The 12732-nt window shown below is 44.5% G+C and overlaps 1 protein-coding gene across 2 annotated transcripts in view; it reads left to right on the top strand.

Annotated features, from left to right (window-relative positions):
- myo1d (myosin 1D) overlaps positions 1 to 12732 on the top strand; it is a 61871-nt gene that overhangs the window by 43965 nt on the left and 5174 nt on the right. The gene's annotated exons all lie outside the window — the stretch shown is intronic.

Raw genomic sequence — 12732 nt, forward strand, 5'->3', positions numbered from 1 at the left:
TGGTATAATCAGTGCAGAGAGTGACCCCAGGTTATTTTCTGTTGCTGCAATTTACAGTTGACCCCTGAACGCCTCTCATTATCGGTAGATGTTAACGAGAAGACGTTTCTCAAGTCAGGGGCTGCATCCTTCGGGAGGCTCGGACCGAAACGAGACGGTCTGGTGTCCTGCACTTAGTGTTGCATCATCAGCAGGACATCGTTTGGGTTTTTCTGACACTGGCAACAAATCCAAAGTGGCTCTGGAGCCTAAACGGTGCCAAACACTCTTTTCAAGGCCGATCTTCTCCAGGCTGAATTGAGTTTGTGTTCTTTAATGTGTGTTTTTTAACGGTGAATGTGAATTGTGGTCACGTTAAGGTTTTATTTGAACTGTCCACTGTGAATGGAAGTCACTCAGCTTTCCTCGGTGGGGTGCTCCATCACTGCCACTCTGTGATGGTATCCTGCCTCATCGTGGAGCCTGTTTGTCTGAAGGTGTCGGGCAGAGCTAGGCCTCCGCTGGGCCTCACGTCACGACCCTGCATGTGCAGCGCACGCGACTCGTTCATCACTTTACAAACAGCGACAGAACAAAGGCCTGTTTGTTTGCCTGTGTCTGCATGTGGAGGAATCCCTGAGAGCATGTGAGCGCGCCCGTGTATCCGCACTGTGTGATCTTTAGCGTTTGGTGTCCCACCCCCCCCCCCCCCCCCCCCATGGCTCCCTGCAGAGGTGGCTTTAACCTTTATCTCCTTCAACACGCTGCTCGCGGCACAATGTGCACGATGGCAGGACGGGAGAGGAGCAGCTTACAGCAGCAACAACGCAGCTCTTCATCCTCCTCAAAGTGACGGCGAGGCCAAAGCTGAGCGACGCTGCCGCTGCGAATAAAACCCTCGACCTGTCACGTCCGTGTCTTGATATTTGAATTTCCATCAAGTGCGATTTGTTTTTGACATTTCCCGAATCTGCTTGGCGTTAATCTGGTTATTTTTCGTGTTGGTGCCAATTTTTTTATTTTTGCCTCGGACAGAAAAAGTTTAAATTGTGAAGTAGTGTCGGGCAGAAACTTATCAATACCACACATTGGAGTTGCCTCTAGAGCTAAAAGGATTTAAAATAAAAATAGGAAGATAACCCTCTTCTCTGCCATGACGCACCACTCGTCTCGAGACATTCAGAAAGACTTCATTCTTATTTTGCATGAAAGTGAGAGCGGATTAGATTCCCTCTCTCTTCTTCACCCCCTCCCCCTCCCCCGTCTTTTTGGAGAGGAGGCGATTAAATATTTAAGGCTGCGCTTCTGCTGATGACTATATTTAGATGTGTGCGTGTGTGTGTGTACGTGTGATGTAAACACAATCACGTGACCTCCGCAGCAGAGTTAATACGTGACGTCCTGCCTCGGACAATAAAAACATATTTAATGATGCTCTGTGTCTTTAATAACTTTTTAAATCTGAATCTCTCCCAGTTTGTTTTTATTTCTTCTCGTTCAGTTTCCTTGTGTTAAATGTTTCAGTGCCACACGCTGTCACTCGGCTTCACACCTTCTCCACCGGGATCTCTACGTAAAAATAGCTTCATGTTGAATTATTCATCCACATGCTCGATTCTCAGCGGAGAAAAACTTCAGTGTTAACATCTTCACTCCATCAAATGGCAGCGAGTCCTCGTACTCGAGCGGAAACGTTCTTGTTACGTCCACTGAAGAGAAGTGGAACTTTTTGTAATGTAATCAGAATATGTTCGGAATGTGTTAATATTGTACAAAATGTGACGTTTGCGTTGCCTCCATGACGGACAGTTGTAAATCTCTGCTGTCGTCTCGTCACTGTAGTTTCTGAGTTGTGTAACCGGCTGGAATCAGTTTCTTAGAAAAAGCTGTGTGGATTGTTTCTGTAGCAACAGCTCGGTCGTGTCTCCACCAACTGTTACCACTGTCCACAGTGACTGATGAAAAACCCTGAGCAGTAGATTGATTGTGTGTCTGTGGGTGAGTGTGTAACGAGTCATTGACAGGAAGTTATTAACCCTCGGCCGCCGTCCTCCGTGCGTTTTGGTGCATCGAGCGGATTCATGGTTTCACCTGACTTTTGTTACAGATGCTTTATTTTTACAACCTCACTTTCATATTTCACAAATAAGAAGACTCTGACTGAGACGACCTCCTGTTTTTTGTCTTTCGCATTGTGAAGTTCGTGTCTTTGGATCTTCTGACTTGTGAAGGGTCCCAACGCCGAAACGCTCAGTTGTCACAGCGGCCATCGATGGTTCATTGCGGAGGTGAAGCTCTGCAGTGAGCGGGAGGATCCTCAGATCCACCTCCGTGACAGATTCCCTGCCCTCACATCTGTCTTCATTGACGTCCATTCATACTTACTCCCTTCAATCCTCCACCACCGCCCTTTGTCCTTCTCTGTCTTTCCTCCCACTCATTCTTCCTCTCCCCCCCCCCCCCCCCCCCCCCCCCCCCCCCTCACCCCCTCCTCTCCCATCTCCCTATACACTATGAGTCAGCATTAGTGTGCGGTACACAGCCCTTCATTGATCTGCTCTGTTTGTGCCCTTGCTCCCGTCCTCCTCTCTGAAGACCTGAACGCTCAGCCTCGCCCCCTCTGCCTCCGCTCGGGGCAGAAGGAACAAGAGGACGTTAAAGTGTTAAAAAGAGTTCACCGGGAATCCTGAGCAGAGAGAGGGAGCGAAGTTAGAGGTTGTAAAAATGGGAAACATAAAAACGACTCAGTGTTGACATGTTGGCGTCAGCGGGTGATTGAGTGAGACGAGGTGTTGGAAATCCGTGAAAGATTTTATCGTCCACCTTGCCTCTGACATTGATTTTATTACGTCCGAGGTTTTGTTTTCACTGTCGTTCATCTCTCCGTCAGCAGGATTACTCAAAAACAACTCAATCAATTTTCCATGACATTTTGTGGCGGGCTGGGACGTGAGCCAAGGAAAGAGCTCATTTCATTTTGGGGCAAATCCGGAATTTTCTTTGAGACTTGGTGGTTTATGTGAAAATACTTGAAATGTTTTTTAAGGATCATACCTGTGATTTTGCCTCCATGTAGATTCAGATATATATAAACTATAAACGGACTTTACATCAAATTCAACGTTTTCAACCCAGATACTGATCCGATTCAATCCGAATGTTTTAATAATATCACCAAATACAGTGGAAGGGTTTGTAAATGGTCCGATTCGGAGTAAATGGTGTAAAACAGTTTTTTTAAACAGTCCATTCATTAAATCAAATTCTTCCACTCGTGTTTTCTGTTTTGAAGGAATTTGATCTGTTGCTTCGTGCTGCGGTCGTAGAGGCTGACGAATATTCATATTTATATATTCAAGAATAAAAACAGTTGCTCAGTAAACGTGTGAAGAAACATTTTCTCATCACACCTGGAGACGGAACTAACATAATCTATTAGAGTGAGATAAAGAGAGGGTGAGAGGAGGGTGGGAGAGAGAGAGAAGTGATGTGAAAACAGAGGGATGGAGAGAGAGAGAGAGAGAGAGAGATCCGCCTTTGTCTTCCTCACCAAGGTCACCCTTTCTGCTGAATCAAATATTTCAGACAGATAGAAGTGGGCTTCTTTCTTCTCCTCTTTCCCTCCATCCATCCTTCTCTCTATCTCCATCCATCGCCCGCCTCGCTGCCACTCCTCCCCCTCCCCCACTTGTTTTTCACATTCCACCTCTTGTCCTCACCCCCCCCCCCCCCCCTCCCCCTCCTCCCTCCTTTCTGGGGTGCTGCTGCAGATGCAGTTCCCATGGCAACCACTGGATCCATGTTTTGTCTGATACAAACGCCGTCCATTAATAATCCTGCTGGCTGGAGATAATAGCGGCACATCTCGTCCCAGACAACACACACATCAGCAACAGCTCCAGAGTGTGTGTGTGGGGGGGGGGGGGGGGTGTGGAGTGGAGATTTGAGAGAAGGACAGAAAAATACAAAGGATGGAGAGAAAGATGGAAACATGTGTCGGAGGAGAAGAGCTCATGCTCCTATTTTTTATCAAAGAATTACTTTTCTTTTGCTTTTCTTCGCATCACCCCCCCACACACACACACTTTACTGATCCACTGACTCAAATGTCTCAAACTATATTTCACATTTAAGAGCTTTTGCTTCTTTTATCAATTAAAGGATCGTTTGGTCTCAAAAACCAGAGAGTTTGTTTTCTCCGTGCAAAACTTGTGCCTCCGCCAAAAAGGCTGTTTAAGGATAAACTATCTGCATCGTCGTTATATAACCTCGATTCTCACAGATTCTCCGACGCACAGAAACGAGACTTGGACACACACACACACACACACACACACACACACATTGGCACAGTGCTGCAGCCGGGGGGGGGGGCTTGCAGGGCGGAGTGATGGATGCTGAGTGGCCATGCCGGTGTGTGTGTGTGTGTGTGTGTGTGTGTGTGTGTGTGTTCATGTGTTCATGTGTGCTGACTGTAAGTGAAACTGTGCAGTATGTGTCAGAAGGTTGTGTATGAATGAATTTGTGAATATGTGAGTCGGTGTGACCTACTTTTCCGCTGCAGAGCCTGAATCAATGCGGTGCAACCGACTTTCTCTGTCGGCGTGTTCGTGCAGGAACAGACACTCTGAGCCGAGCCCGGTACAAAGGTGTTGACCTCACTAACGCCGCCAAGATGTGTTTCATTCTCTAACGCCGGCACGTGATTAGGGAACAAGTGTCAGGGTCAAGGAAAAGCTGTGTCGAGACTCGTGATTATTTGATTCGTCCACAAAATGACTCTTTATTTGTTTCATCGCTGGAATTCTAATACTCTGCCATCGACATGCAGGATAAAAAATCTTTCCCTTCAGTCCTCGTGTGTCTTCAGGAAACTTCTCAGAGTTCCATCATCTTTTTCAGCCGCCGTCTGTGCAGCTCTGATGGTCGTTCTGCGACGATGCAGCAACGCACAGAATCTCACGATGCATGCGAACAAGACTGAACTCTTGTATTTAGCTTTGACTCTTTGACAGACTCCCATTTTCTCCGCCTCATTTCAAATGCCTTCTAATGGGCAGAGATTAAAAAAAGTTCACACAGTTTCCAAGCAACACGAGAGATTCTCTGCCTCTCAAGTTTAATTGTAAATTATTTGGAGTGCTGCTGCCTCATCAATGAGCATTTTTACTTCTCGTCTCTCTGATTTTCTGAAAGAATCCCACCCCTGAACTTTGTCTATTAGACTCCCACTTAAATACAAAATTCATTTAAACACCCTGTCACTGATTGCATAATTAGTTTCTGTCTAATTAAATCAGCCGCTAATTACAAACAAACTGCAAATTGAATGAAAGACTCGCAGCGAATGAGCTTTTTGTGTCATAAACTTGGCCCTCGTCTTACTTTTTTAGAGCGTTTACAAAAGTATTCACAGACAAAGACAATTAAATTGAAGTCCGACATTATTTTGATAAATGATTCGTTGTGTCAAACGTGTGATTTTCAGTTCCTCCCGTGTGAAGTTTGGCTTTTCGCCGTCTGACGTAACACTAAACTGAACATCTTTGGATTTGCCCTGTGATGGATTCCCTCCACTTATCAATTATTCAATTAGCGGAGGAAATCACTGACTTCTTAATGAATGCAGAGACTAATCATGTCATTAAAGTAAATGTCCCACAACTCAGACAGTCTGCAGAGGGAGTGAAGCTATGCTGCTGCTGCATGAGGATCATTATGTGATCTATTTAAATCTAAACACAGCTGCATGAATATATATACATATATATATATATATATATATATATATATAACCTCTGGATAGAGTCTGTATATATATTCATATTTAATGGTCAAACTGGAAAAGGACAAACAGGCGCATGCACACACATGTGGGTGTGAGCTATATTTAATCTGCTACTTGGCCACTCAGGCACCAGCAGAGTATCTGCCTCTGTATTCCCACAGGAGCCTCGCTCTCATACTGTAGTGTACACACCACACAGCAAATTGAGAAGAGTTGAATTCTTGGTGTTAAAATAGACATACACTAGTAGAGTTAATTATACTCTGGATATAGTTAATTCATTATAATTAACTCTCAGTTGATAAATAGTTGTTGTCAAAACCGAGTGTAAAAAGAAAGTGTCACTAATTCAAACCTCTAAGTGTAAATGTTAAAATATTAACTCCGAATTTCTTACTCTAAACTCTAATCCTGTATTTCACACCTCAAGTGTTCACGTCCCCTCGCCCCTCCCCCCTACACCGTACGAACACCGCTATGCTGAAGCAAGAACTGTCTCGACTCAGTTTCGACTGCGTGTCAATCGGTCTGCAGAAGATACAGCTACATCTCAGCTTTTACACTGTGCGGTAAGTACATGAAGTAGTAACTTTACTCGTCACGCTGTTACCAAAACCCGAACACCTGCTTAGAGGTTAGCATGCATGCCTGGTCTCACTGTAACATAAAAAGTGAGGCAGTAAACGGTGAGTTTGGCTTGACGTTTTGGTTGAGTGATACTAGTAATACACTTTGTAACCATAGATATAAAACGTGATAAGATGATGCTAATGGTTCGGAGTTGCTAGCTAGCGTGCTAAAGTGGTGCTAACGCTAGCTAGCCCTTTGTCCAAAGTAATTTCTACATTATTTTTGTTGCAAAATAACATAGCTCTTGGTTAAGTATAATATAACTTGTTGTCAGTAACAAACACACACCGTGAAATTGCGGTTTTCGACAGACTGCTCATGTTTACCTGCCAAAACAGCAGGATGTCTTTGTACTGGGTCACACCGAAATATCTCTATTATTTTGAGAGGGAGTTATATTTCTAAGTGTCATATGGTTTATCTCTTTATTTCAATGTCAGTTCCCTCAATCCTTCCATCGGCCCAAAACTAACATCTCTGCTGATATGACAAACCAATAAAATTATGCTTTATATTATGCCCCACAAAATGATTAAAACCATAGTCTAAGTTGAAGTAGTTTCCTTATGTTGCCCAGTGAGTGTTTTGTTAAGCCATTCATTTATGTCTGTCTCTACCAGTGGGCCATCATGGTATGAGTAGGCATAAACTATATTTTTTTTCACTACAGGAAAGACTTGAGATTATCTGAAATTAGGTCAAAAAATGTCCACATTATCAGAATCAGTATCTGCAATCACTAATACTTTATATTTGATGTGTGTGCATGCAGGAACACTACTATGATCCTCAGGCCAATACTGGCTATCTTGCATGGAGACTCAAGACAGTACAACGCAACACCCATGATGGCTTCCGTGAGTGTTCCAGGCCTGATTTCCAGGACAGTCCGACAACCCAACGAGAATCTCTGTTAACTGGTGACCAGCTATTTGGTGAGGAGTGCAGGGAGGCTCTCTCCATAATGAGACACTCAACGGACAAATCTGTGGTTAAAGAATTTTTCCATGCTTTCATAAGAGGCTGTGCTGTTGACACACTGTACTTCGATGAACATTTTCATGCATACTGTATAGAAGAGCAAAATAATGAACATGTTGTGATTTTCATTGACCAGCTGACGTATTTTAGACCATTTGATAAGCAATACTCTGAGAGTGAGAGGACATACATTGTGCCTTACTGTTGCATGTTTTAATATTTGTGGTGCTAGTTTAAAAATAAATGTTTTAAACTGCCAAACATGACTACCTTTTTATTTTCAGAAAGTTTATTTTCCAAATATTTTTTAGGAATATATATATGAATTATAGTGACACCTCTAAATGTTATGGGGGTAACACTTGTGTAGTTAAGAAATAGTCATCTGAGAGAGTTAATTGCTAACACTACATAGAAGTGTTAAAAAAACTAACACTGGTTGGTGTTAAGCAGTGTTAAATTTTAACTCCAAAAAGAGTCAAATTTACACTAACTTAGTGTAAAGGTTCCAACACTCGAAAAAGTGTGAAATTTACACTCTGAGGTGTGGACCCATATAGACACTTTAAAAGTGTTAAGATCAACTCTTACAGTGTTAATTTGGGTATGCTGATTTTACTGTGCACTATACATATATATATATATACATATATATATATATTTATGTATATATATATATATATATATACATGCACTCAGCATCTTCAGATAAAAGCATTAGTTCAGTGCTGTACAGTTAAGATGATACAGTTCAGCTCTGATATTTTACCGTCGCTTCATTGACCTCCACATTTGCCCCATAATCCTCACCCCCCACCCCCAAACACACATGTTCCACCCGGCAACAGCTCCGCCATCTCCCACCATGAGGCCAATTATGATTGGCCTCGCATCACTCTCTCTCTCTCTCTCTTTCTCCCTCCCTTCACCTCCTGCTTCTCCTCCCCCCCCCTCCCCTCATCCATCCTCCGTTTCCTCATTCAGCTCCTGCCCTTGCCTCCTCTCCTCATCTCCCACCTCCTCTCTTCACCTAACGTCTTTTCATCCGGCTTCATCCGTGCCCAGTGTACATGCATGGTCACACGGGATGTGTTTTAATGTCACCATAGATGGACAGACTTCGTTTTACTTTGAAAACGTCGTAGTTTGGTTTTAGCCTAAACTGAAAGGTCCGAACCAAACGCTGTCGGTGTTGAAGTGTCGACTGAACGAGCGCCTGATTCATTCTGCACATTCGAACCACCGAGCAGAAGATGGTGACGTGTCAGCGGATGAGGATAGAAGAGCCCTTGATTGATGCATTGATTGGCTTTAATGAACAGAATTGGAGGAGTGAGCAGTCTCCCTTCAGTAACGAGCGGCTAATTAAAGCTGCCTGTCTTCGTCTGGTGTTGTGACTCAGTGTGTGCCAGCGTATCGATTCACCCAATGTGTTTTTAAGCCACTCAGGCCTGAGATGGTGCAGAGGCCCTCTGATCGGTGGGTACGGTTCAGCTCAGAGAGAAGAACAATGATCCGGCACAGGGTCGACCTCCTGCACACACACACACACACACTTGTTTAACCCCCCTGCTGTGCGTCTATTGTGGCTCCGCAGTGTGCGACAGCCTCCACCATCTGTGGAGCCGCTACAGTTTCCCCAGAGACACGAGCCGGTGCTTTGTGCGTTTCCGGTTCGGGTACGTGTCCCACTGATCTCGTCAATAGAGACATGTAAAGGTGAGGAGTGCGTCCCTTTGTTTAACCAAAGCACCAGTGAACTCTGGACTCCCGAGAGCAGCTTGCAAATAGATAGTCAGCGCCTCCATTCTCCCTCTGCAGCATCCTGCATCTCGCTCACTGTGCAAAAAGAAAGAGTCTCTTCACATGTGATCAAACTTTAAATGGAGCATCATGGGAGATATGGCGTCTCGTTCTTATAATCATAGGACTGATTTTAAACCACTGGCCACTTTCCCTCAGATAAGCCGCTCTGTCTTCTCTTTCATGCAGAGGCCTGGAGCAGAACTGATGCTCAGACGTGAGCGTCGGTTCTGCAGCTTCACCTCTGAACTCTCCTTCTCTGTGTTTACACACCTCCTTCCTTCTGTTTCTTTCTTTTCACCTCAAAACACATTTTGAATCAATACCATTTTTGCTGCCGGTGCATTTTTACTTTCTATGACCTTCTTGGTTATCTCTCCCGTTGTGAGCGCAGGTCTTTTGTCTGTAGCAGAGAGAAAGGAACACGGCTGAGAAAGACGAAGAGAAATAGGAGCAGAGCAAAAAGAAATGATATGAAAGCAGATGCCCTAAAAGAAAGCAGCTACACACAATTAGTAAATCAATGAATAACTTTATGACGTGTGGCAACAAGGAATCTAAAGTACCAATAATTAGCAGAACAATATAAAAACAGGCATCAAGAAAAAGCAAATAAATGATAATAGAAAACAGGTAAATGAGCAAAATGAAAACAACAACAACAAAAGCTTGTTTGAGTTTCCAAGAATCAATTTAATTTAAAATTATTTTACAAATTCAACCAAACATAAAGAACTTGAATAAAAATAATAAGCATCTTTTTATGTATAAACATAAACACTCAGCTGTTCAGCAGTTTTTTATTTATTTTTATTTTCATATCAGCCAAGTTAAAGGATTTATTTCTATATGAATCAGTCAGATTCAGTCCCTCTGCGTTCTCTCCATTATTCAGACGCCACATCTGCAATATTAACACAAGTGAACAACTTGGGCTCAGTGAAGCTAATTGTTCACTGGCTAATTGAACAGTTTCTCTCTCAGGATCATTTTCTGTTCGTCTTGTTCGACTGACTTCTCGCTCGGCTTGTGCGTCTCGTTGTTTCCTCTCCAGTGTGGATGTAGCACACAGGAGGATGTGTGAGCTGCAGAGTGTGACAGTGGGAGGAAGAGATGCTGTGTCAGGTCTGCTGTTAAATGCAAATCCGTTTAATCGAGTGGGCGGCTGTGAGGGAGGAGGAACATTTATTTTAAAGAAGTCTCTGTTCTCCATCCTCTCTCTATTTTTATGTCTCGTTTTGTGAAAGATGAAGATTTTATCTGACCAGTAAGAGGAAGCGAGATAATACCAACCTGAACCTGATATATATTTGCTCTGTGGTCACAGCAGCACATGTGAGGTGGTGTTCTTATGGACTAAACCATCGATTCATCAAGAAAACAATAAACACATTAATCAACAATGTGTTAGTTGCAGCCCTGGTTTACAGTCCGATAGCTGATGCATTCAGGTCGACGTGTTCCTCTTCTGCTCTCCGCACGGACGGTTTCCCTGCCGGCAACTATAGCTGCTCAAACGTGGACGATCCGCTTCACCCCCTGAGCCACGAGGAGTTTGGAGAAAAGCCTCATATCTGTCAGTTATTAAAACAGCATGGTTCAGTCTGCAGCCTGACCGGTGTACGTGTGCTCTCTCCCACATCTCGATCTCAGTATGGTCTCACACACTGAAAGATTGATGTGAGGTGTTTTTAAATAAATAAAAGTAAAGTGGCGTCGCTTGGTTGGAGCTGAGCGAGAGGAGGAGATCCACATGGGTTCATCTCCCGCTGGCCTCAAACATTTGTTTTGTGCGCATGACTTTTCTTTCATCCGTGTTTTCCTGCGTATCGTCTCCACGGAATCTGACCGGGGCCCGTTTCTCTCGCTCAGTTACTGTCTCCTCACACATGCAAATATTTGCCTCCTACATCTGTCCCCTTGGTTAAATAGTTAAATAGCGTGCTAAGAATAGCGATGACTAATTATAAGCCACTGACGAGCTGTTTATTCTCGTTTGAAGAGCGAAGCAGAATCCGCTCACGTTACATGTTGCTTCTGCTTTCATTGCTCACTGATATTCTAAGAGGAGCAGGGAGGACTTTGAAATGTGAAGCTGTCGCTGTTTAAGCTCCTTCAGTCGCTGGTGTGGTTTTATGTTTTTCATCCTAAAGTGGCCGTGTCATCATTAGAAGTGAGGAAAAGGAAACTTCACGTCCTCAAATCCCGGGTCTTTGCAGCGAGTCGGCCCTGCAGAGCGTCCTCCCTCTGCTCGCCACCTGCAGCACTCATACATTTTTCAGCAGCGCAGGTCTGGGAGGAGAGCCAGGGATGACTCAGACGTAGGATTGGAGGTTGTCCTGGCTCCTCCACCCCAAAAATAGCCCCGACCGTCCTCCCCCGCTTCTCCCCCCCCCCCCCCCCCTTTATTCTCGTTTCGACACACCTTCCTTCACGCTGATGCCTCTCAGCACAGTTTCCCTGCATGTTCTCTGTGTCCATTCCTTTTCTTAAACTCTTTCTCCAGCCCCCGAGAGTTTGTCCTCAACTTTTATCTCCACTACTATTTAACTTAAACTCCCAATTAGCATCACCTCCCCCTGTGCGCCTCTCTCCCTTCTCCTCCTGTCCTCTGCTCCTCTAAGACAGAGGATGTACTTTTGGGAGCCAGTGACCTTGGACTCACATGGCATGAAGGGCAAAGACTCACAAAGGGAACTGGGGGAAGGGAAGAGGACAGAATTGATTTTCCGGTGAAGGGCTAAGTCTGCCCTCGGGGCTCGGACTGCTCTGACCGGCTGCTGATGGGAAAACCAGTCGGTGACCTTAAGACTCGAAGTTCTATTCAGACAAGACGGGTTCTGCAGGATTTTATCCAGAGGGATAAAATGGTGATGATGGATCAGGGAGGTCCGGTGTGGAATCTGACAGATACGGATTTTAAGGGGCCAGAGTGAAACTGACATTAGAGGGAAAAAAATTCCGATACATGTGATTTTCTGTTTATTTATACACATATGAGTGTAGTTCTGTGCGGTGCAGCCTTTCCTCTGCTATTTTCCCTGAGACGGAGAAGTACCGCGACAATATACGGACGGAGGAAGAGACATAACACCACACACACACACACACACACACACACACACACACACACACTGTACCATTGGCTGGCCGGCAGCCATGACAGATGGGGGAGTTTAGTGCACAGGGGTTGCCATGGAAACCATCATCAGTGCTACCCTGAGCTTCTCCTCTCTTCATAAGCCACGACACACACACACACACACACACACACTGCAGAGGCGTGCAGCGTGGGCAGCACCATCTTTTTGACAGCGAGACCGAGTCGACCGAATCTGGTTGTTTAATGTGAACAAAACAAATCACACACGGAAATCTGATCTTTTCAAATCAGGTCTGAGACACTCTTCATATATGTTTCGTATATATGTTGTTTGAGACGCGACCTCAGTCCGAACAGCCTCGTGACCCGTAGCGTAATTCAATACCACTTTACGTCACTCCAGATCCACACTCCTCATCATTTTGTGCAGGAGGAGTGGAGGGCGGGA

Source organism: Paralichthys olivaceus, chromosome 21 (genome assembly GCF_024713975.1).
Source record: "Paralichthys olivaceus isolate ysfri-2021 chromosome 21, ASM2471397v2, whole genome shotgun sequence".
In the NCBI taxonomy this organism is placed as follows: Eukaryota; Metazoa; Chordata; class Actinopteri; order Pleuronectiformes; family Paralichthyidae; genus Paralichthys; species Paralichthys olivaceus.